General features: G+C 39.9%; 1 protein-coding gene across 2 annotated transcripts in view; it reads right to left on the reverse strand.

Annotated features, from left to right (window-relative positions):
- Positions 1-21,415, reverse strand: part of WIPF1 (WAS/WASL interacting protein family member 1) — a 110,573-nt gene that overhangs the window by 55,414 nt on the left and 33,744 nt on the right. Inside the window, exon 1 of one of the 2 annotated variants that reach the window (XM_019727474.3) lies at positions 13,691-13,847. The exons of the other annotated variant lie outside the window; for it this stretch is intronic. The gene's annotated coding sequence lies outside the window, so the exon portion shown is untranslated. Of the gene's footprint in view, positions 1-13,690; positions 13,848-21,415 lie in introns of those variants that run through there. 2 annotated transcript variants of the gene reach the window in all.

Consider the following 21,415-nt stretch of genomic DNA (forward strand, 5'->3'; position numbering starts at 1 on the left):
TGGTTTGTTTTTTAGATTCCACATGTAAGGGAAATCTTATGGTATTTGTCTTTCTCTGTCTGACTTATTTCACTTAGCATAATACCCTCTAGGCCCATTTGTGTTGTCACAAATGGTAAGATTTCATCCATTTTTTATGAGTAATAAGAGTCATATATACATATATCTCACATATTCTTTATCCATTTATTTATGGATGGACACCTAGATGGCTTCTATATCTTGGGTATCATAAATAATGCTGCTATGAAGATAGGGGCACATATGTGTTTTTGACTTAGTGATTTTGTTTTCATCAGACAAATGCTCAGAGTGAAATTGCTGGGTCATAAGGTAGTTCTATTTTTAATTTTTTGAGGAACCTCCATACTGTTTTCCATAGGGGCTGCAGCCAACAATGATCAAGGTTTCTCTTTTTTACATACCCTTGTTAGCACTCATTTGTTGTCTTTTTGATAATAGCCATTCTGACAGGTGTGAGTACATTTTAAATGCTTTCCCCCAATTACGACAATCGCATAAATCTATTGTGGAAAATGGTGAACACAAATAAGTTTAAAGAAGATAAATTACCTATAATCCGACTGAGTAGAAATATACATTGTTAACTTTTTGGAATACTTCCTTCTAGTCTGTTATCGGTATATATTACGTATTACAATTTTAATACAGTATTTTCCTTTCTTAAAATGTGTATACATTTTTTGGGCACCCTCTGTATCTATAAAATTAGGGTTGTAATATATGTAGTTTTGAATCTGCTTTTTTTATTCTTTCATGCCCCTATTCTTTGAAAACATAATTTTTAATGACTGCATGATATTCTACACCAAAATTTATTTAACTTTCTCCTATTGCTGATCATTTAGTTATCTGTCTTTGCTTTTATACATGTCCTAATATCAATATCCTATACACAAATTCTTGTGCTCAGCTAGGATTATGCTATAGAATAAATTATAGAAACAGAGTAGTGGGTCAAAGAGTTTGAATAATTGATACACAGCACAAATGGGACTTGGGAAAGCTTATACTCCCTCTGGCATCATAAAAGAATGCCCCATTCACCACACTTTTGCCAAAACTGAATATTACAATTTTAGAAAATCTTTATCTTAAGTTGGTTTCTGCATTGGGCCAGAACAGTGCGTATATTTCAACTCATGCCCTTAAGTAAGATTTCATACATAAGGGCCACTTACAAACAAAAGTGAAATGAGTCTACAGTCGGCAGTCCCCAACTTGAAGACTTAAAATGCTTTAGAATTTTACAAATGGAAATTATTTTAGGGATCATTGAGCAAACTGTTTCGGTTTATAAATAAGTCACCAAAGCTCAGAAGGTTAAGTGACCTGCGTAATATATTTGAGTTAGAACTAGAATCTTGTCTTGCCCTATGAGTCATCTTTTTAGAACAGGTCGACAACCTAATGGAAGCAACAAACCATTGTCATCAGAGTGAAAGTATAAAGGAAAAAAATAGACTAAGACTATATTTGAAAATGAAACCATTATTGTTCTAAAATCAACTTTATCTTCATGACACCAAGTCAGAATAAATTGTTTTACAAACAAAGGCAAAAGCAAAAACTTAAATCTATTAAGATCCCAGCTTAAATCTACAACAATCTTTTTCTTGGAACTATTAAAATATTCAGCATTGATCTATTATGCTCTTATCCAGCCAACACTTACTAAGAATATACTGTGGCCAGGCACTGTGCTAGGTGCCCGGGTAGCATGGAGAAGGGTATCAAGGTAAAACACAAGGGATTCATTCTTGAAGGAGGTGGGTAGGAAGCAAATAATCATAAAGCATGTGACTGGTGTGGGACTGGCAGAGCAAAGGACATGGAAGGCTTCACAGAGGAGCTGACACATGAACTGTGCCTGTGCTTGAAAGCGGTCTATTGGGCAGAGGAGGGAGAAGAGCATTCCAGGCAGTAAGAGAGCAAGACTGCTTATCAGATGTGGCTGAAACATGGCAGCCTGGGGAGATGAGCTCTGGCAAGAGATGAGGCTGCAAAGGTATTCTAGGGTCAGGTAGTGTTGAGGAATTTGGATTTTGGCCTGGAGGTTTTGGGGCCCCATGAAAGATGCTTAAGCAGTGGTGCTACGGTCCAATTTGCACTTTATCAAACTCACTCTGATGGCACCATGGGGAAGGACTGAAGACTTTGAAGGCAGGAGATTTATCTGCATCAGTTCAGCCCACAGGCTTTGAAGGTCTAAATTAAGGAAGCGGCAGAGGAATATAAAAGAGGAGATGGATTTGAGCAAAATTTAATAGGAAGAATAAGAATAGAGATTGATTAGATGTGGATGCCATTAATGAGGCGGGGAAGGAAGGAGGGTGTCCAGGTTTTGGCGGGAAGGGATTTGCACACATTGAGCTTGCCCACCGGAGCTTGAAATCTGGCGAGATATCAGGTATATCCAGAAAGCAAATGGAAATACAAATCTGGATATCAAGCAGAGTCTATGACTTCTGCTGGTGATGATGTCACAAGTGCTGTTAATGCAACTGCAGTTTGTTGGCGACATTCATAATTGAAGGAAATGCAAGTGTTCAGTTAGATGTTAGTGAAAATAAAGATGTGATATTTTCTCCGTCCAGGTCACAGACTTCAGGTTAAAAATCCCTGTGTGAAAGGACTCAGCATATCTTGGACCATCTAAAAATCAGTGTAATGCTTTGTGGATGGGCACAAGGATGCCTCACATAGCCCGGGAATCTACCATGTGTGGGCATTTACTGTGTTTGTGAAAGATTCCATTTTTTAAAACCACGTGGTACTTGCTCATCCAGCTGAGAAATAAATCGACTTTGAAAACTGTTCCCACAGCTGCAAAACGCAAGTGTGTGGCACTAATAAATCAGGATTAGTGGGGCTTGGCTTATAATAAACCTTTCACCTCCTCTGGGCAGGTGGTCACCAACTGATCTATGGGAGCAAACAAGCCATGTTTTGAAGTAATAACCATTTTCCCAATGACAGGTAGGACTGCAGTAGAAAGCAAGTAGAGAGGAGATTTTCAAGTTCGATCTTCTTGAACTTGGGGCCCTCTGAAAACATAAATCAAAATTATGGGTCCTGGGCCCTACTTGACCTCTGCTTGGTACCAGTCATAACCTCGGTAGGTATTTTCTTTCTAGATAGTGAAGAATAGCCTGGGATACTATCAACAGGCCCCTATCAGAAAACCAGTGAACTTGTAACAATTATAGTTTTAAATTTTGCCCTCCTAGATCCCAATTGAAGCTTGTCATCACCTGCTCCCAGAAATGCCTCCCATGTTTCATTTTAATGGGGGTGGGACAGGGTTATGTTCAAAATATTTAACAACCAGAAGGCACAGGCAGTAACCGATCAGACGATGTCTAATTCTGGAGCAGGTCCGGGGCACCCCATGCTGTGCCCGGCACTGATCCTTAGTTGTTGAACTATGAGAGAGGTCTTAGGGGTCCTGGGGTGCACTTGGGTGACCGAGGTTGGTGATTATTCAACAAATGGTTTTGAAGCATCTCAATATTTTACTAACCAACATGGCTGTACCCATGCAAACAGATTGACTATCAACTGCTGACATGGGGGCTGCTTCTCCCAAGGGTCCCCGTGGAGGATTACTGCTGTGCGAGCTGACTCAGTCACTCTTCAGCACTGCCTAGCTTGCACTGTGGGGACAGAGCCCAGCCCTCCTTTCTGAGCTTCAGCTGAGGGCAGTGCCTCTAGGTCCTGGACCATTTCCAAGGCTCTCAGAACTGCCTGCTCCTCCCCGCCCAGGTCTCCTCAGGGCTGGCTGGCTGCAGTCTCCCGGCTCCCAGGCGCCTCCTAGGAGCAGCCTGAAACAGCTGCTGCCAGCTGGCATCAACGGGCTTCTACGTGAGAGAGGGTCGGGTGTTTTCTTATGGGTTTCATGGAGGGGCATGGTTTCAGTCCATAGGTGTCATACCACCCAAGTAGCCCCACCACTGTACGGGGTAGAGGCCAAAAGAAACTTTTTATGTAGCCTCTCAATTCAAGGATTGGTTTAGCAACTATACCTGAAATTTCTGACTGGAGCCCCATATTTCAGTCTTATCATAAAAGACTTATTCTGCATTGCTTCTTGGTCTACATTATTTTACTGAGATGCTCTGGTTGGTTTTACTTTGCTCCAAGCTTCCGGGGAGTAGAGTAGGGTAGGCTTTGGATACAGACAGCCCTGGATCTGAATTCTGGCTCTGTGGACTGTGGTCCAGTTACTTCACCCCTCTGAGGCAATGTCCACCTCTGTAAACGGGGCTCATACAGTGCCTGCCCTGTAGACCAGTAGAGGGTCTCATGAGATATAGACAAGTTTGATAGATGTTCTTCTTAGAAACTGAGCATAAGATTGAGAATAAAAACTTTTAGTCTCTGTTTGGAGTAGAACTGCCACTGTTATTCCAGTGTACCAATTTAGGCATTTTAAAAGTAGATCCTTTTTGTTTACGTACGCTAACTAAAAAGTAGACAAAAAGTGAATTTAGAGGTCAAAAGGTAAGTTTCACACAGACTTAGATCCAACCCATAAGAACAGAGTTTTCCCTGTTGAATGAAGATAACATACCTCTTTTTCCCCAGGAAAATAGCCAGCATAGATTAATTCGTTAAGAGTTATATAACTAGTTAATATCTGTTTCAATGACAACAAACGTGATTTCAATTATTAAGATAATATTTACATAAACATTAAAAGATGAAAACAACTACATAATATGTTCTTCAATTGCCTTGACATATATGCAAAGAAAAGCTTGATTTGTTTAGGTATTGAGCATTTGGAAAAAATAAACCTTGCTTTTGTCCACTTTGCTAAAAAATTTTTTTCTTAAAATAAGAATCATGGAAGCACGAGGGCAAGGCCTAAAACAAAAATCTTTACCTTCTACTCTTGCTTAGCCAAGTGAACAAACACTCTCTCTCAGATTTCAGTCCCAGACATCAACCAGTGAATAAGTCCTTATGCAGGGTCCCATTCCGTGCGTGTGTGTGCGTGTACGTGTGTATGTGCGCGTGTGTGTTTTAAATAGGAGTTTTGGAAGCTACAGGTGTATTCAGGAATAATATTAAACCATTATGACCATTAGGAAAGATAAATTTCTTTTAGGATTCTAACTCCTATGTTTAGACACGTATATACAACTGCCTACTCAATATTTCCACTTGATGTCTGCATCTCACACTCAGCATATCCCAAACATATCCCAAAGTAAACTCCGCCCATCTTTCCCCTACCCCCACTTGCTCTACTTGCAGCCTTCCCCATCTCAGTTTGGTGGCATTTCCATTCTTTCTTTTCTTAGGCCAAAATCCTTGGAGTCTTCCTTGACTCCCCTCTTCAGTTTATTATTATTCAATCGGACAGTTAATTTTGTTGGTTCTATCTCTGAAATAACCAGACCCTACTTACTCCTCACCACCTCCAGTGCTGCCACCTGGCCCAACACACTGTCGTCTCTCACCAGAGTACGTACTGCAATAGCCTCCTAACTGGCCTCTCTTCTTCTCTCGCTCTCCTACAGTTTATTCTCAAGACAACAATCAGATGGATCCTTGAAAGCGTAAAGCCAGGTCATCGTCTCTCCTCCGCTCAAAGTCCTCCCAAAGCTCCCTCTAAGTGAGCGAAAGCCTAAGTCCTACAGAGACCTACAAGGCCCTCCAGCATCTCACCTCTCACGTTACCTCACTTACACTGCCCTACTCACACTCTCCTTGTTAGTCCTCGAATATGCCCAGCATGTTCCTGCCTCAAGCCCTTGTGCTTTCCCTCAGCTATCTGCAAGGCCAATTCCCTCGCCTCTTCCAAGTCTTCGCTCAAATGCCACCTTCTCCATGACGGTCACCCTAAGTACCCCATTTAAATCCACACACCCACTACTACGTTCCTGCTCTTCCTTACCCGCTGTACTTCTTCTTCCACAGTATTTATTACTTTCTAACCTTGTAGTGCACTACATGCATAACATACTATTTTATTAGGTTTATTGTTGCTATCCAAATCCTCCAATTAAAATGTAAGACCCACATGGAAGACACTCAGTAAATACTGCTGAATTAAGGGAAAATGCCAAACAACAACAACAACAACAAAAAACAAACCCCCCCAAAAAACAAAGCCCACAAACAGAAAACACCCAACGTTCAAAAAGAGCCTTCTAATGCGCAATAATAGGAACTACATTTTGTATCTAATTTTCTTATTTTTATAATTTTTGTGGCATTTTGAAGAGGAATGCCAAAGAAGTAGGATTGACAGTGAGGAGAGGCTGCTGTCAGCCCAGGAAGACCCTTAAGAGTGGCATGGCTGGGAGGGGAAGATCGCCACACTTCAAGCACCTGGGCTTAGTCAAAGAGGTCCGAAAACTTCCCTTTTATCCGGGAGCCAGAGGGATCAGACTCGGAATGATTCACCCACATTACAAATTCACAAGAGGCTGCTGGGTACACCAAAATTTACAAATGATGTCATTTCTTCCTAGTGACAATGTCCATTGTCCAGAATATACTCTTCTGAGATGATGGTACCCAGGAAACTATTTAATGTTCAGAAGGTGGTTCAGGGATCTCAGAATCAGAGGTAAAGATGGGTAAGCCTCTTGAGGGCTACTAATCTGGGCCATGGTGAGCCCTGATCTCCATCCATACTTCACAGTGGACAACCCCTCTCAACCTATATTCATGCCCACAAGATTCAGGGCCTCTCGTCCTGGTCAATCCGGGGCAACCATTGGGAATTTTCCCTTTCTGAGCTGTCCTCTTTGTTGCATGGGGCCATCACCATTCACTGCACACAAACTTTCTCCAGGAGGGATGGATTAGGTGTCTACATATAAGATTACATTCATATTGCTGTGCTGTCTTCCAGGAATTAAGTAGAGGTCACTCAGCTGGAGTTTTGGGAGTTCATAAACTCCTCAGTTTTTTTGCTTTACTCCATTAGGCATGGATCTAGCCCCTATAGATCCCTCGGGGGCACCTATATCTGGATTCCAAGTCCTTGAGACCCCTCAACATGGCAGCTGGTGACCTGTGCTAGAATCAGGAGCCTTCGTCTACACCCACTACTCTCACCAATGAGCTATATTGACCAAGACAAATCACCCAGCCTTCCTGGGCCTCAGTTTCCAAACCTAAAAATGAGGGTATTGAACCCTTGAAGGTCCCTTCTATTTCTAAAAATTAGGGATTCTATTTTTCACCTATCCTTTAAGTTTTAAATAATGACAACAGCATCTGAAAGCCTCTTTCCTAAACTTTTCCCAAGGCCAGATGTTCCTGGCACTGAAGTAGGAGAAAAAAAATAGTTTTTGAATAACCTAACATTTTTGTCTTTTAGAGCAAATTGTCTTCTGGCCTTTTCAATTCCCCTTTCCCTCCTGTTACCCTCCTTACGAATCTTTAAAAGAAGTTTTAAAAAAGTAAACTATTCACCTTTTCTAATTTATCAGGATCCATCTTACAACATTATTTTTTTCCAAATTATTTTTCTACATAAAATATCTGAAACATTTTTATTCTGGTATTACTCATCAGCCTTGATTTGTCCCTGTTTTGCCAGGAAAATTATTAAATGCTCTGGAGAAGAGGAACAAAAAGCTTAGAGACAGGGCTGGCAGAGGAAGTATGCTGTCCCTGCAGGTGAGTTCTGGTCCGAATTTTCATGAGGTGATGGGCACGAAAAGGCAGGACTGAGAGTTAAAAACAGAAAGAAGAGAAAACAGAGGGAAGGAGAGAAAGAGTGAAGGCACATGTTGTTTGCTTTGAAAGAGGTTTTAGGCGAAGCCCTGGTGGCAGTTCATCAAGAATGTTCATTTAGTTAAATGACTCTTGGAACTGGGACTTTTCCTAAGAAGTCGCACCACAGTGAGAAGGGGGAGTTGGAACACCAATTCCTTTTCTTTAACAGCTCTCTCTGGGCACCTTTCTGTGTAGCAAGCTGGTGAGGTATTGGGCAGCCCCTGTACTGGTCCCATACCCAGTTTTCAGGAGTCAGGATCATTCTACAGGTCCCTAAATTTAGCTTTTAAGGAAGACCAAATCTTTTTAGAGCTGTCCTGGAAATCAAAGATGCTCCCAATCACCATTTGATAAATCAGTGATTTACTGAAAGAATAGCAATCCACTAGCAAACCCTCCAAATGAATCTACAGGTATAATATATACATAACCTCCTAGTCTGAAGTCAGTAGCATATTCTAAATAATGGTACTTTCCAAGATATCATCTATTGACTTTTAATGAAGGAGACATATGCCCTAAAAAGTTTTCCCCCATTAAAAGATATGTGTGTGTGTGTGTGTGTGTGTGTGTGTGTGTGTGCAAACATGTATCCTACTATTAAAAAAACTCTTTGTTTTTCAGCAACACAGGACTATAAACCAATACAATGAGTGAACTTAAAATATGACATACAATTAAAATCCAGACACAAACAAAAGTAGAAAGGAAGCTTAATTCATACCAGAAAGAATCAAAACAGACATGCTGGTAAGTTGCTAGCTAGTTAGACCATCTCAAAGCAAAGCAGTAACTTCTAATTAGTATTAAGAAACTACAACGTTACAACTGAAACTATTTTTAAAAAAAGAATATACATGAGGAAGTGAACTATAATGTGAAGAAGTTTAATTAAAAAAAAACCTGGAAAAAAAAAAAGACATTACGTTAGTGTTATATGGATACGTCCTGGTGGAAGTGACAGGATGTCACATAAGCTAGGACTAGGTGCCTCTTAAATTCGGTTTGTTGCACCATAACAGGGTTCTACTTTAAGGACTCATCTTTTCCTAGTTTATTCTTTTCAAGAAAGCTTTCTCTACCCTTTCATGAACAAGCAAATGTAACTATTCTTGTAATTTTCTGAGGCCCTTTTTGTGTGTGTGTGGGGAAGACACGAAGAGGCTTTTTTTGGAAGCAACTTTCTAAGTGATTCAGAAATGGAGGGAGTGAAAATCCATGTTGTAGCAGGTGAAAATCAATGGCAGAGTGAAAATCAATCAGGCATAAGGCATTCCTTCCCCGGAAGTGTCACTGAGAATCCATGAGCATTAATGATATTTATTTAGAAGACAGCACCTCCAGCAAAAGTAGAACCTCACAGCACTGTGTCAAACTTCCACCATATCTTCCCCACCATTTCCTTCCAGAAAATCTGTCATCTAAACAAATACCATGGCCATGCCTCCAGAAGAGTCCCACTGTTCTTGCTCCTTTGCCTGGGACAACAGCCCAAGTTCTCTTTGGGTCTTTACTACCCAGAAGCAAAATACAACACTTTGTTTGAAAAATTCACAAAGGAAAATGATAATAATCTTGTAAACTGAGTTATCTTCAAGTCTATGGGTTTGGAGGGAGGGTGGTATAAGAAGACTTACTTGCTCGATGGTTCTTAGAAAGTATGTTTATTCCTGCACTGGGCCTGAATTTAGTCAAGTGAATCAAGGATAAGACTTTTTCCTTAAGTTTATGTAACCAAAAAAATACAAATCGTGGAAGGAATAAAAAGTATCCCAAGCTATCTCTTCTGTTCCCTTTCTTTTCCTTCTCTTTACCTTTGTAAGCTCTTGAAAACTGAACTGCTTATAAGCTGAAAGTGCCTGAGATTTTGTGTAGCCTTTCAGAGTCAAGGTAAAAATCATATTATTGGGGGGGGAAATCATATTATTGAAACTCACGCTCTTTGCCAAGGGTGTAGACCATAGGAAGCAACAGGCTCATAGCAGATGATGTGGACATTAGAACTTACACATATGATACTTTAAAAATCTATGGTTCCCTAATATCTAGAATATATCGTGTTTCCCTGAAAATAAGCCCTAGCCGGACCATCAGCTCTAATGAGTCTTTTGGAGTAAAAATTAATATAAGATCCAGTATTACATTATGTTATATTATATTATGTTATATTATATTATACCTGGTATTCTATTCTCTATTCTATTATATATTATATTATACCCAGTATTATATTATATTATATTATATTATATTATATTATATTATATTATATTATTATATTATATTATATTATACCAGGTCTTATGTTATATTAAAATAGGACCGGGTCTTATATTAATTTTTGCTCCAAAAGATGCATTAGAGCTGATGGTCCGGCTAGGTCTTATTTTTGGGGAAACATGGCATAAAGAACTCCAACAACTCAACAACAAAAAAACCAAATAACCTCATTAAGACTTGAACAGATATTTCTCCAAAGAAGGTATACAGATGGCCAACAAGCATATAAAAAGATGCTCAACATCACTATTTATCAGGGAAAATGCAAATCAAAACTATGAGACATCATCTTATACCCATGAGGATGGCTGCTATGAAAAAAACAACAATAATAAAATAACAAGTATTGGTTGGGGTGTGGAGAACCTGGGACCCTTCGGCACTGTTGGTGGGGATGTAAAATGGTGCAGCTGCTATAGAAAACAGTATGGCAGTTCCCCCCCAAATTAAAAATAGTATCACTATATGATCCAGTAATACCACCTTTGGGTATATATACAAAGGAATTGAAAGTAGGGCCTCAGAGAGGTGTACACCCATGTTCACAGCAGCCTTATTCATAATATCTATAAGTGGAAATAACTCAAATGTCATCCACAGATAAATGGATAAAGAAAATGTGATATACACATACAATGGAATATCACCCAGCCTTAAAAAGGACAGAAATCCTGACACATGCTACAACATAGATGAACCTTGAGGACAGGATGCTAAGTGAAATAAAGCAGTCACAAGAAGACAAACACTGTGTAATTCCACTAATATGAGGTACTCAGTCAAACTCTTATAAAGAGAAAGTAGAATGTGGTTGCCCGGTGCTGGGTGAGGGGGAAATGGGGAATTGTAGTTTAATGGCTAGAGGGTTTCCATTTTGCAAGATGGAAAAGTTCTGGAGATTGGCTGTACAACAATGTTAATGTATGTAATACTATTGAACTACACACTTAAGTTAAGATGGTAGATTTTATGTCCTAAGCATTTTATCACAATTGAAAAAAACAACTGTGGCTCCCCATATTTCCCAGTATGATGGTAAGGACAAGAATAATACCTGACACTTGACCAGGAACTTCTTTCTTAGAAGCTCAGAGAGCTGGGCCTGCAGACTTGCTGATGCCAACTCAAAAAGATGACCAAGGATGAATTCAATTGTCAAGGCTGCACTCATCAGAGTTTTATTTTTTACTTTCTTTTTCCCTATTAGCATGCGTGTTTTGTATATCTCACCATTTCATCCCTGTGAAACCCAGGCCACATAAACATCGGTGGATGCTGACTTTGAAGGGTTACTCTGTGTTTTCTGGGGTTGGGGGGAGGACAGGCTTGTCTATTTGTCAGGGTCCAGGAGAAGAGGGATTTGCAAAGTCAGCCCCCTTCCTCTTCTTATTTAGAGAATTCAGGAACATGCCCATGCAGTCCCTCCCCGTAAAATTCACTATTTTTTCTCCAGATAAAAGGTGACCATTGATTTCTTTCTACTTTTGACCTTCAAAGTGAACTCAGTGTTCACCTTGAAGTAATTCCTGTCGAAAACTTACATGCTAGATTAATATTCCAGGTGCTTTCCACCATCCAACATGATCTACCACCTTCACCCATTCCATGTCTTCCTCTTTTTTTTTGTTTTTGCAGAATCACTTCCAGGATTGGGGATCAGAGGCCTTGCATAATAATGACACTTTGTAAACGGATAAACTTCCCCCCAATATCAAACACAAAGGGACACAGGGAAAGTGGAAAGCTGAAGATGAGAAATGGCAGGGACAGAACACACGCCCCCCAGAAGAAATGCATACAGCTTTTGGAAACACGCATTTACAAAAAAGAGGTCAGGCCCATCTGGAAAGTATTTTAACAAAATAGAAAACCCTTTTCTACTATGAGCAGATTAGCAAAATACAAAAATCCTTGAACAACAAAGCTCTATGACCAATGAAAAAAGCAAACCAAAACCTAAAAAGGAGCTCCTTCTAGGGATGACCGGCCACCCCTGAATTGTAAGCCTCTTCCTGGTGCTCGGGGGCATTCCTGGTGCCATGTGCGATAGGCCTGCCCTCTGCAGTTCCCCCGTGTGTCTCCTCCAGGCATTTATTTGTGCAGAAGTCTCCAAACAGCAGTCAAGTCCAATCTCCTTGCCACCCCTACCCCCATGGGAGCGTGGGCTGCCTCTGTCAGAGCCTGTACAGGATTTCTGAAACCACTTGGGCCGAGATCCCCAACTTAGAATCCTCCCTTATTCTGTTAGCTTCCTCTCCATTTTCTTGCACAACATGGTAGTAAAAAATGAGTGAAAAAATGTGGAGATCTGAAGATAAAATCAACAATGATTTTTTTCTCATTCATCACTGTCCTGGTTATTTTGTGTGATTGGGCTATAAACAACACATGAGTCCACTCACGCCTCACCCCTCTGTCGTTTTGTTTTTCAGTACAGAGACTATGGAACACTCTGGGCTGGAATGAAGAGATGACACAAAAACCTACCAATTCTCGTCTCTTCTCTTCATTACTCTCCCTGTCTCTACGAACACATTCACAGTCACAGAAGAAATCTAGTTTGTTTTTTAAAATGTCCAGAAAAGAGCTCAGCAACCTCTCTGATTAACCTGTTCTAACGTTTAGTAACAGTCCAAAAATATAGTAACTTCCCTCTTCTAACTCAGATTTGAGGCATTTTCCTTCTTCATACAGGCCTGAAAGGAGCAGGTCCTTGTGCAAGAGCCTTTTATTGACTTGAAGTTCTTTATTAAACTGTCCCTCATTGGCTCCAGCATGAATGATCTTGGGCCCTTTCGCTGTTTCTGGGCTCTGCTTTCCAAACCTTTGACCATGTCTCTGCCTCTTCTCTAGACTTGTCAAATCTTCCGTTAGAGGAAGCACAGGCTAAGTAAGACTCGATGCTCCAGTCAGTCAGACCTCATGGCTTCTTCGGGCCCTGCACAGCTATGGCTGCAGGTGGAGTTCCTCCTTAAACTCGGGTGCAAGCAGGGGACTGGCTCATCTCACATTCACGCTGCCCCCTCGCCCTTCATCTCTACCCCCATTTTATGTTGGTAAAAGACAGAAAGAAAAGAAGGAAGGAAGAGGGTGGGAAAATAGAAAAGGGAACTTAAGAATAAGAATTTATAAAGATATGAGAAATTATTTTAACATGAAATTCGAGCCAAAAGATTCATTTTACCATATGAAAAGTACATGGAAACGACAATCCCCTGCATACAGCCTTGCAGTATGTTTTTCCACATCATATTCCTGTATTTTCTGCTGCCCTTTGAACACCCCGCGTCTGCCTGCAAACACAAGCTGATTTGTCCTGGCTCAGATTTATGCTAATAGGTGAACATGAGGAGAGGCTTAGTTGAATTCCACGAAAGAAGTCATTTAATGCACCTCTGCAAGTTTGTTTTTTAAAGGCATAAAAGCTCTAAACAGGGAAGCAAGAGATTCTAATTTCATTTTCACAATAATGGCTGGATGTTTGTTCCTCTAACAGAGTGTGGTTACCAGTTATGCACTGGCTCTTACATTCAAAGCCAGAGCGATTTCCTCACATTACAAAAATAAAGACAGTTTAAGAAGGAGAACTAGTTAGTATTTTAGAGTGGCTATGGAAGATTTTTCAGGGGGAGAAAAAAGCACTAACCTGTGTTGTTTTAATCCGCTGAAAACGACCACGTTCTCAAGTTCCCCTGCTATCTTCTAGCCAGTTTCCTGTTCAGTGTTGCATGTGACATTATACTTCCTCACTGCACCTTCTTTGACTCGCCTCTCTCAGCGGTCAGAGGCATGTGATAAGATTGTCTCGCTGCTTGCTTCACACTGGGGTAACCTTGTGTCTAAAGAAATGGTTGTCTCCCCAAAGTGTGGTTTTCGGCGTCCCCCTAGCGCACAGGTACAGAGAAGGGAAGCCTGGGAGAGATGGAGGGGAATGTCTGAACTCCTGGTACTTCTGACTCCACAACGAAGGAAAGAGGAAAGGGAGACACAGAGATTCTTGAACCCCAGAGTTGCCCCCTCTCAGGCGGCAGCTGAGAGGAACTGGGTGCTCTCCTGTGGTCAGGACAGGGCCCCAGTGCTGACGCCTTCGGGACGCTGAGGAAGGGCGGCCCTGGTGCTGCGCCCAGGATGTGCCCAGCCTGGTCTCTGGAGGGCGCTACCGATCTTATCACATGCCTCTGACCGCTGAGAGAGGTTCCCCAGGGCTCAGCTCACATTTCTGGATCCTGCAGTGACAAGGGCCACTCACCCTAAATTTCCTGGGATGGTCTCAAGTTTACATCCAGCCTATTCCATCCTGCTGTCAGACGGTGTGCCCTGATTCTTGGTTCAGCAAGCAAAGTCCCAGTACTTTGCCTCCCAGGACTAAATAGCTGGCAGATATTTCCCCCCTGCTGGTCTCCAAACTATGCCAGCCTTTTGGTTTCCCCTCAAAGGGCTGGCACTGACATCTTCTGTGGGATGATGGTGTGTGTGTGTGTGTGTGTGTGTGTGTGTGTGTGTGTTTGTGGTGGTGGTGGTGGCTGATGCTGGCCTGGCAAGAGCACCAGGAGAGAGCCCAGATGTGTCCCGAACAGGGGGCAGAAGGAGAAGAGCTGAGGCAGGACCAAGCAAGAAACCCAGGGGTGCCATTTTTTTCTTGTTCCTGTGCGCAGTGCTTTCCTCTTTCCTTGTATAATTCCTTTAGCTCTGGAGGTCCAAACATACTGGAATTGGTGGATGTAGGAAGTGGTGTGTGGGAGTAAAACGATGTCCTGGACTGAGGAAAATATTCTGCAATTTGTACAATTTGACTCAGTGCAGAAACCCCAAGTTGTTTCTATTTGGCTACCCTGGCATAATTTTTTAAAATGCATTCAAAGGGATTTTTTGTTTGTTTTTTTTAGAAAGGTAACTGTAGACAAACTCACTGTTCCAAGTCTTGAAAATATCACCCTATAATTCCCAAGTGAAGTTTTCCATGTGAGAATACCAAGTAAGGAAATGAGTCCTGAGAGTCAGAACTTTGGACAACAGTAAAACCCTGAAGTCTCACCACATGATTGCATTTCTGGCTTTGAAAACATGTATAACTATTTTACCATTCTGATAGTTGATGGCTGGTTTTATGATTGAACTGTACAGTTAGATTAGCCAGTTGAGTCAAGATGGATATAAGCATGGCCTTAGCTTTAAAATGCAAGTAATGGTAAAACTCTGTCATCTTGAAAAAACAAAACGCTATATAGATGACAGATAAGAATAACTCTCCATTTGAATGTATTTCGAAGTGTCACATTCTGCGTTAAGCTGCCAGTTCCATTTTCCATTTAAGCAGTTACATATGTTCTACTTAAGCCATGCTGTGTGGAATTTTTAAAGGTCTTAAAATGCTTTATAATTTTCCTTTGAAATCCCTAACCTGGCCTCCTGTCCATAAATTCTTTTCTGTTTAGGCATTTAAAAAATTTTAATAGACTTTATTTTTTTAGAACAGCTGTAGATTTATAGAAAAATCAAGAAGATAGTGCAGTGTTCCCATCCTTTATGCACCCAGTCTCCCCATTATTAAAATCTTACATTTAGAATGACATATAAGTAACATTTAACAAACCAATATTGATATATTATTATGAACTAAACCGCATAGTTTATTTAGATTTCCTTAGTTTTCCCCTCCTGTCCTTTTTCTGTCCTAGGATCCATCCAGGACATCATATTACATTTAGTCATCATGTCTTGTTAGACTCCTCGATTGAGACACTTCCTTGGTTTTGATCACCCTGACAGTTTTTAGGCATTTTGTAAAATGTCCCACAATTGGGATTTGTCTGATGTTTTTTTCATCATTAAGACTGGAGTTATGGGTTATTTGGAGTAAGACCACAGAGGTAAAGTGCCATTTTAATCATATCATATCAAGCAAATATATACTGCCAACGCAACTGAATATTGTTGATGTCGGCTTTGATCACTTGAGGTGTTTGTCAGGTTTCTCCACTGTAAAGTTGTCCACCCCCTTTCCATATTGTATACTTTGGAAGGAAAACCTTGAGGTTGGAGTATCTATATAAATTATTTGGAATTCTTCTGCATGGAAGATTTGTCTCTTTTGCCCATTTATTAATTTATTCAATCTTTTATTTACACCAGTATAACTTCAAAGATATTTATTTATACTTTGGGTTATAATTCAACCCTACTTTATTTTGTGACTCAAATTGTTCCACCTTTGGCCACTGGGAGCTCTTTCAGTTGGTTCCTGTGCTTCTTTGACCTACTTCTATCAGTTTTGTTTTTTGCTTTTGAGCGCTTCCTTTTTTCTGGCACTACAAGATGTTCCAGGCTCATACATAATACATAACTGTCCATGATTTTTATGTCCTACAAGGGAAAAAAGAAAACCAATCTATGGGCCTGAGATAATTTTTCTTTGCCTTCAATTTTCATTAGTTCTGCCACATGTATTAATACAAAAAAATTTTATTTTTACTGCTTTCATAAAATTAGTCCTACCTAGCCTCTACCAGCAAGAAGACACCAAAACATCAATTGAGTGAAATTCTGAAATTCCTTAATTCCAAGATGCATGTTTCTGTTGGTAGAGTTTTTTTCCCCTTCATATTTAAATATTCCTGGAATCAAAAGGTACATTTAATATCCTGCCTTTCCCCCCACTCCCTTACCTGTCATTAATGTGATGGTACATCTTAGGAACGGAGGAAGTAGAACAGTCAATTAGCTCTTGTTTGGACCATAGACATAATTGAATTACTTTCACTGATTTTTTTCCCCCTACTGAACACATATTTTGATTAAAGTGGTTTGATGTGTTGCATCTACAGACATTAAAACACCCCATGAGTCTTACGTACTCCCAGACATTCTAACTTTACCTCAAACCACAAATTCTTATCAAGTCCTAAATATAGATAAAGGAGGGTGGTGTTAAATTATTTTCAATTATTTTTCCTGGGTTTATTATCTGACTCCTTTTATGTTTACTTCTTCAAGCTCTCATAAATCTGTCATCGTGCCCAAGGAGACTAATGCTGACACTGAAGGGTTGTGAGAATGATGTTTCACTCCTGTTGATGAGGGATAGAACTGTTTACAGATCAGGAAGGACTCCTTGATTCTGCCTTTCCTACAGTGGAGCCAACTGACTGCAGATTGGCAGAACTGGTTATTTCTTTCTCTGTGGCCAGCACCTTCCTTCCAGCTCAAGAACCACTGCTATTAATACTTGGGGAGCATCATGTTTTACTGAAATTTTCTCTTAATGGACAGAGACTTGTTCAACCATTCACCATAGGCATATTTCACAAATGGTCATAGACATAATATCCAATCTTTTCATCCAGATAGGCAGAACTTGGCTACTCTAAACACTATTTTTTGTCTCACTCCTGTGTAAAATGTACTTAGATACTGACAGTGCCCTAATCATCTCACCAGCATCCAGAAGAGACTGGAAGAGATGCTGCACTGATTTTTTTTTGTTTTTTTTCAAGGAAACCATTGACCAAGCCCTTACCATATGCCAAGCACTGAGCTAAGTGCTTTACATGCATCCATTTGTTTAATTTTTCCTGCAATCCTGTGAGGTAGGTACTGTGATCTCCACTTTACAGATAAGGTAACCAAGTTAGAAAAGTTAAATAACCTGTCCAAGGCCTCGTCTCTGCCTGACACCAGAGACTCGGAACCTACTGCGGCTCTCTGTGGTCGGCAGGTTTAACACTTATAACTCATAAACAGGCACTTTATCAAGTATAGTCCTGTTCTCTAATTATTTTCTGCATGCTTTTCACCCCAACCAAACCTAAGTGGCAATGAAGGGCAGGGACACTGTCTTTTATCTCATTAATTCAGCTTTCCAGCTCATTCCAGCAGCTTTCTCATAAACCCTACACTTTGCCTGACTGCCAATCTTTTTTTTTTCTAATTTATTTTAAAAATTCATAATTTTTCTAATAAAGGTAAGTAATTTACTGTTCTCATTTCCCTCCTTCCCTACTTTGTCATGTTTTATTTTGTTTTTTCATTTATTAGCTTCTTAAATTACAAGCGTATTTTGTTTCTTTTCAGTCCTTTTAAATAAAAGCCTTATCTGTTTATCTAAGTATATATTTAGTCCTAGCCCACATATTTCGATGCATTGTAGTCTCATTGGTAATTTTAAAATAGTCTATAGCTTCAGTAGTGATTTCCTTTATGACTCAAGATTTAAAAGGATCATACTTTAGTTTCCGAGTGCTTGGACGGAAGTGGGGACAGGGGCCATCTTCTGTTAACTTTCAATGCTATGTTATTGTCATATGTGGCCAGTATGGCTACTTTTTGGTTAATTGAAAAGTTTCTTTGTGGTCTACTATTTCACTGGTTTTTGTAAATGCTCTTTGGTATTTTAAAAAACTGTGTGTATTTCCTATTTGTTGGGTTAGGTCAATAATGATAATGATGTTATTCAAATCTTCCATTCCTACGTATCTTTGTCTACTTCATCAAATTCTGAAAGCATTTTGTTACAGTCTCCCCCTATGAGTATAGAAACTTTGTTTTTAAATTATTCATTTATATTTTTATGTGCATTCTTTTACTTGTGTTTTTGTTTTTTTTTAACAAATTTCGCTTTCTATAATCCAGTGCTAAGATGTTCAGTGCACGAAGGTTCATTATTACTGAATCTTCTTGTTTGACTTCTCTTATTCTTTTATGTCTTGTTTAACGTTTCTTTTTACATTCATCCTATACTTTTTAATATTAATATTACCATCCCTATTTTTGTTTTGTTAGCATTCACCAACTTCTTCCTTTCTTTCCTTCCTTTCTGTGTAGTTTTAGTATACATATGACTCCTGAAGACAGCATATAGCTAGATTATTTTTTTAATCTGAGAGTCATTGATTTCATTAGAGGAATTGAAGGGTTCACATTTAGTCACATTTACTGTTATATGTCTTATTCCTGTCATTCTATCATATGTATTGTTATATTATTTTCCTCGTTATTTCCCTTTTCTTGATTTTTGCTCATTGGCTATGCTTTTTATTATTTTAGCACCCTCTGCTGATGGCTCTGTGTGTGTATGTTTTAATATCTAATGGTTTAGAAATACTACCTATACTTTTTTCTAAAGATCAAATACATGTGACCTTTCTTAGTGAAGATAAGAGAACTATATAGTAGGACCCCGTTCAATGGTCAGTTCACTGTTTTGGGAAATTTAATGGTAGGTTCGTGTCAATAACAGTAAGTTGTGGGGGAGGGAGCAGGGGATGACATTACACAGGTATCAGAAACCCTTCTAAACCCTTCCAGGTTTCCTCACTTACTCCCCTCTTCCTATGAGGAGGACTGGCTAACGTGCTCACAAATCATGTGGGTAAGTGTAGAGTAAGGGAGCAGCCAAGAACCCAGTGGCTGGGACGTAGCCAGGACGTTACATCCCGAGGGAATGCTTCTGCACATTTTGGAGTCTGAGACACACAGGTGCTCTGGAAATCTGTAGAAGGCTCTGCAGAAGGGAGGCTGGTAGGGTGGGTTTCCTGCTACCTCACTTCCAGTCACTAGAAGTCAGCATCAGCTAAGAAATCAATTCTAGAATTAGGTAAGAGCTTGACTGTCAGATCATAAGAATGTAAACTTATCCTCTAAAGAGTTGAGGAATTCAAATGAGAAAATAATGTTGCTAGACCTGCTAAGAGACTAGAATTCTGAGTTTCCTAACGTGTAGTTATGAAAGCATAAGAATCAACAAGAAACCACACTTTCTTTCCCCCGAAAGAACAAGGTAGTTTCCACTTTTCTAAAGCTTTGATATCAGAGCAGAAGTGATGGGGGAAATTCTGGCCATAAAATACCTAAGTAGATATTGTCTGTGTGTATTTGTATGTTTTATGTATTTTAATGAAGGTTAACATTAAAATTCCATATTTAGTTTTTCATGGAGAATCCCAGGGTAGTGGGAGGGAGGGAACAGAGATAAAGGCATAGCATCTGTTTGAAGACCTGCCAGTAACTCTCAGTTTACTGAACTGAGAACCTGGTTTGGACCACAAAGAAGAAGTGATACAATACCTTAAAAGAATGTTTCTGTTCCAACATAACATATTTTAAAATTTTAATTTAGCCACATAAACATTTTATGAGTTCAACATTATTTTTAATCACTCTCATAATATAAAAGGGAAGAATAAGTCTCTAAGAGTTGAAGAGATTTGTTCAAGCAAGTAAATAAGTGATAGATCTGGGATTTAAACCCCAGGCTTTTGACTCCAAGACCAGTGTCATTTCCAGGGTACACCGAAACTGTCTGCTTGTTCTGTCTGAGAGAAACTTAAATCCATGCACACCATATTTTATGAATGGTGTGCAAGGGGGAACTTAGTGAGGCACATATGCATGGTGTGCAAGGGGGAACTCAGTGAGGCACATATGCGTGGTGTGCAAGGGGGAACTTACTGAGGCACATATGCGTGGTGTGCAAGGGGGAACTTACTGAGGCACACCCTTGGCAGTCAGTGCTTCACGACTACGACGTAGGTCAAACAGGCCAGTCAGACCCCAGAGTAATTGTTTCTATACTGAACCTGGGGGATTTTTGGAGCATTACGTCATGCCAAAGGCTTTCCTCATTAGCAATCATGCAAAAAGACACTATGCTCCATATTTCTGAGCCCTTGGAGCAGCTAAAGGGAAGATGAAAGGTCAAGAAAGTTCTGTTGCTGATACACTGCGCTCTGGTACATTTCTTTATGCCATTGTAATGTAATCTAAGCCAGAATTATCAAGTCTTCTGGCCAGCTGTCTTCAAAGTCAGAGTCCTAGCAGGGTCATTCTTCTTTGGCATACTACAGGGCCTGATGCCAACAACCAAACTAGCCCTTTCTGATATCATGCAGTTGAATTCCAAATAATGAGGCCCCCTCATTCATCTTTGTTATTGATCAAAACACTGAAAGCATATGGTAAATTTCCTTGTTCATAAAAAGACTGGCTAGGGACACACAGAAAGTCTAGTTGTTCACCCAGGATGAGTTTTAAGAAGACTCATAAAAACAAAACTCCAGAGGTGGCAGACAGTACTAAGAACCAAGGCTCTCTCCCACATGTGTTGCTCCTTTTAGGTTGAATAAAGAATAGAATATAAAGCAATGTAAACAATTGAAAAGTGTGCCAAGGGTGTTGAGAGAGATCATGAATGGTAGTATGCAGATTAGCGGCTCTGATTCAGGATTTGTGTTTTCCACACATACATACATAACATGGACCAAGAGAACACCTAGTTAATTGCCTATTTGCATACCTTTCAGAAAAACTTAGATTAAAGAGACATGTTATTCTTCAAGGCTTTCTGACTTTCTTTTTTCTTTTTTTTAAAGTGTGT

Source organism: Rhinolophus sinicus, chromosome 17, assembly GCF_057876585.1.
Source record: "Rhinolophus sinicus isolate RSI-liver-muscle chromosome 17, RSI-T2T, whole genome shotgun sequence".
In the NCBI taxonomy this organism is placed as follows: domain Eukaryota; kingdom Metazoa; phylum Chordata; class Mammalia; order Chiroptera; family Rhinolophidae; genus Rhinolophus; species Rhinolophus sinicus.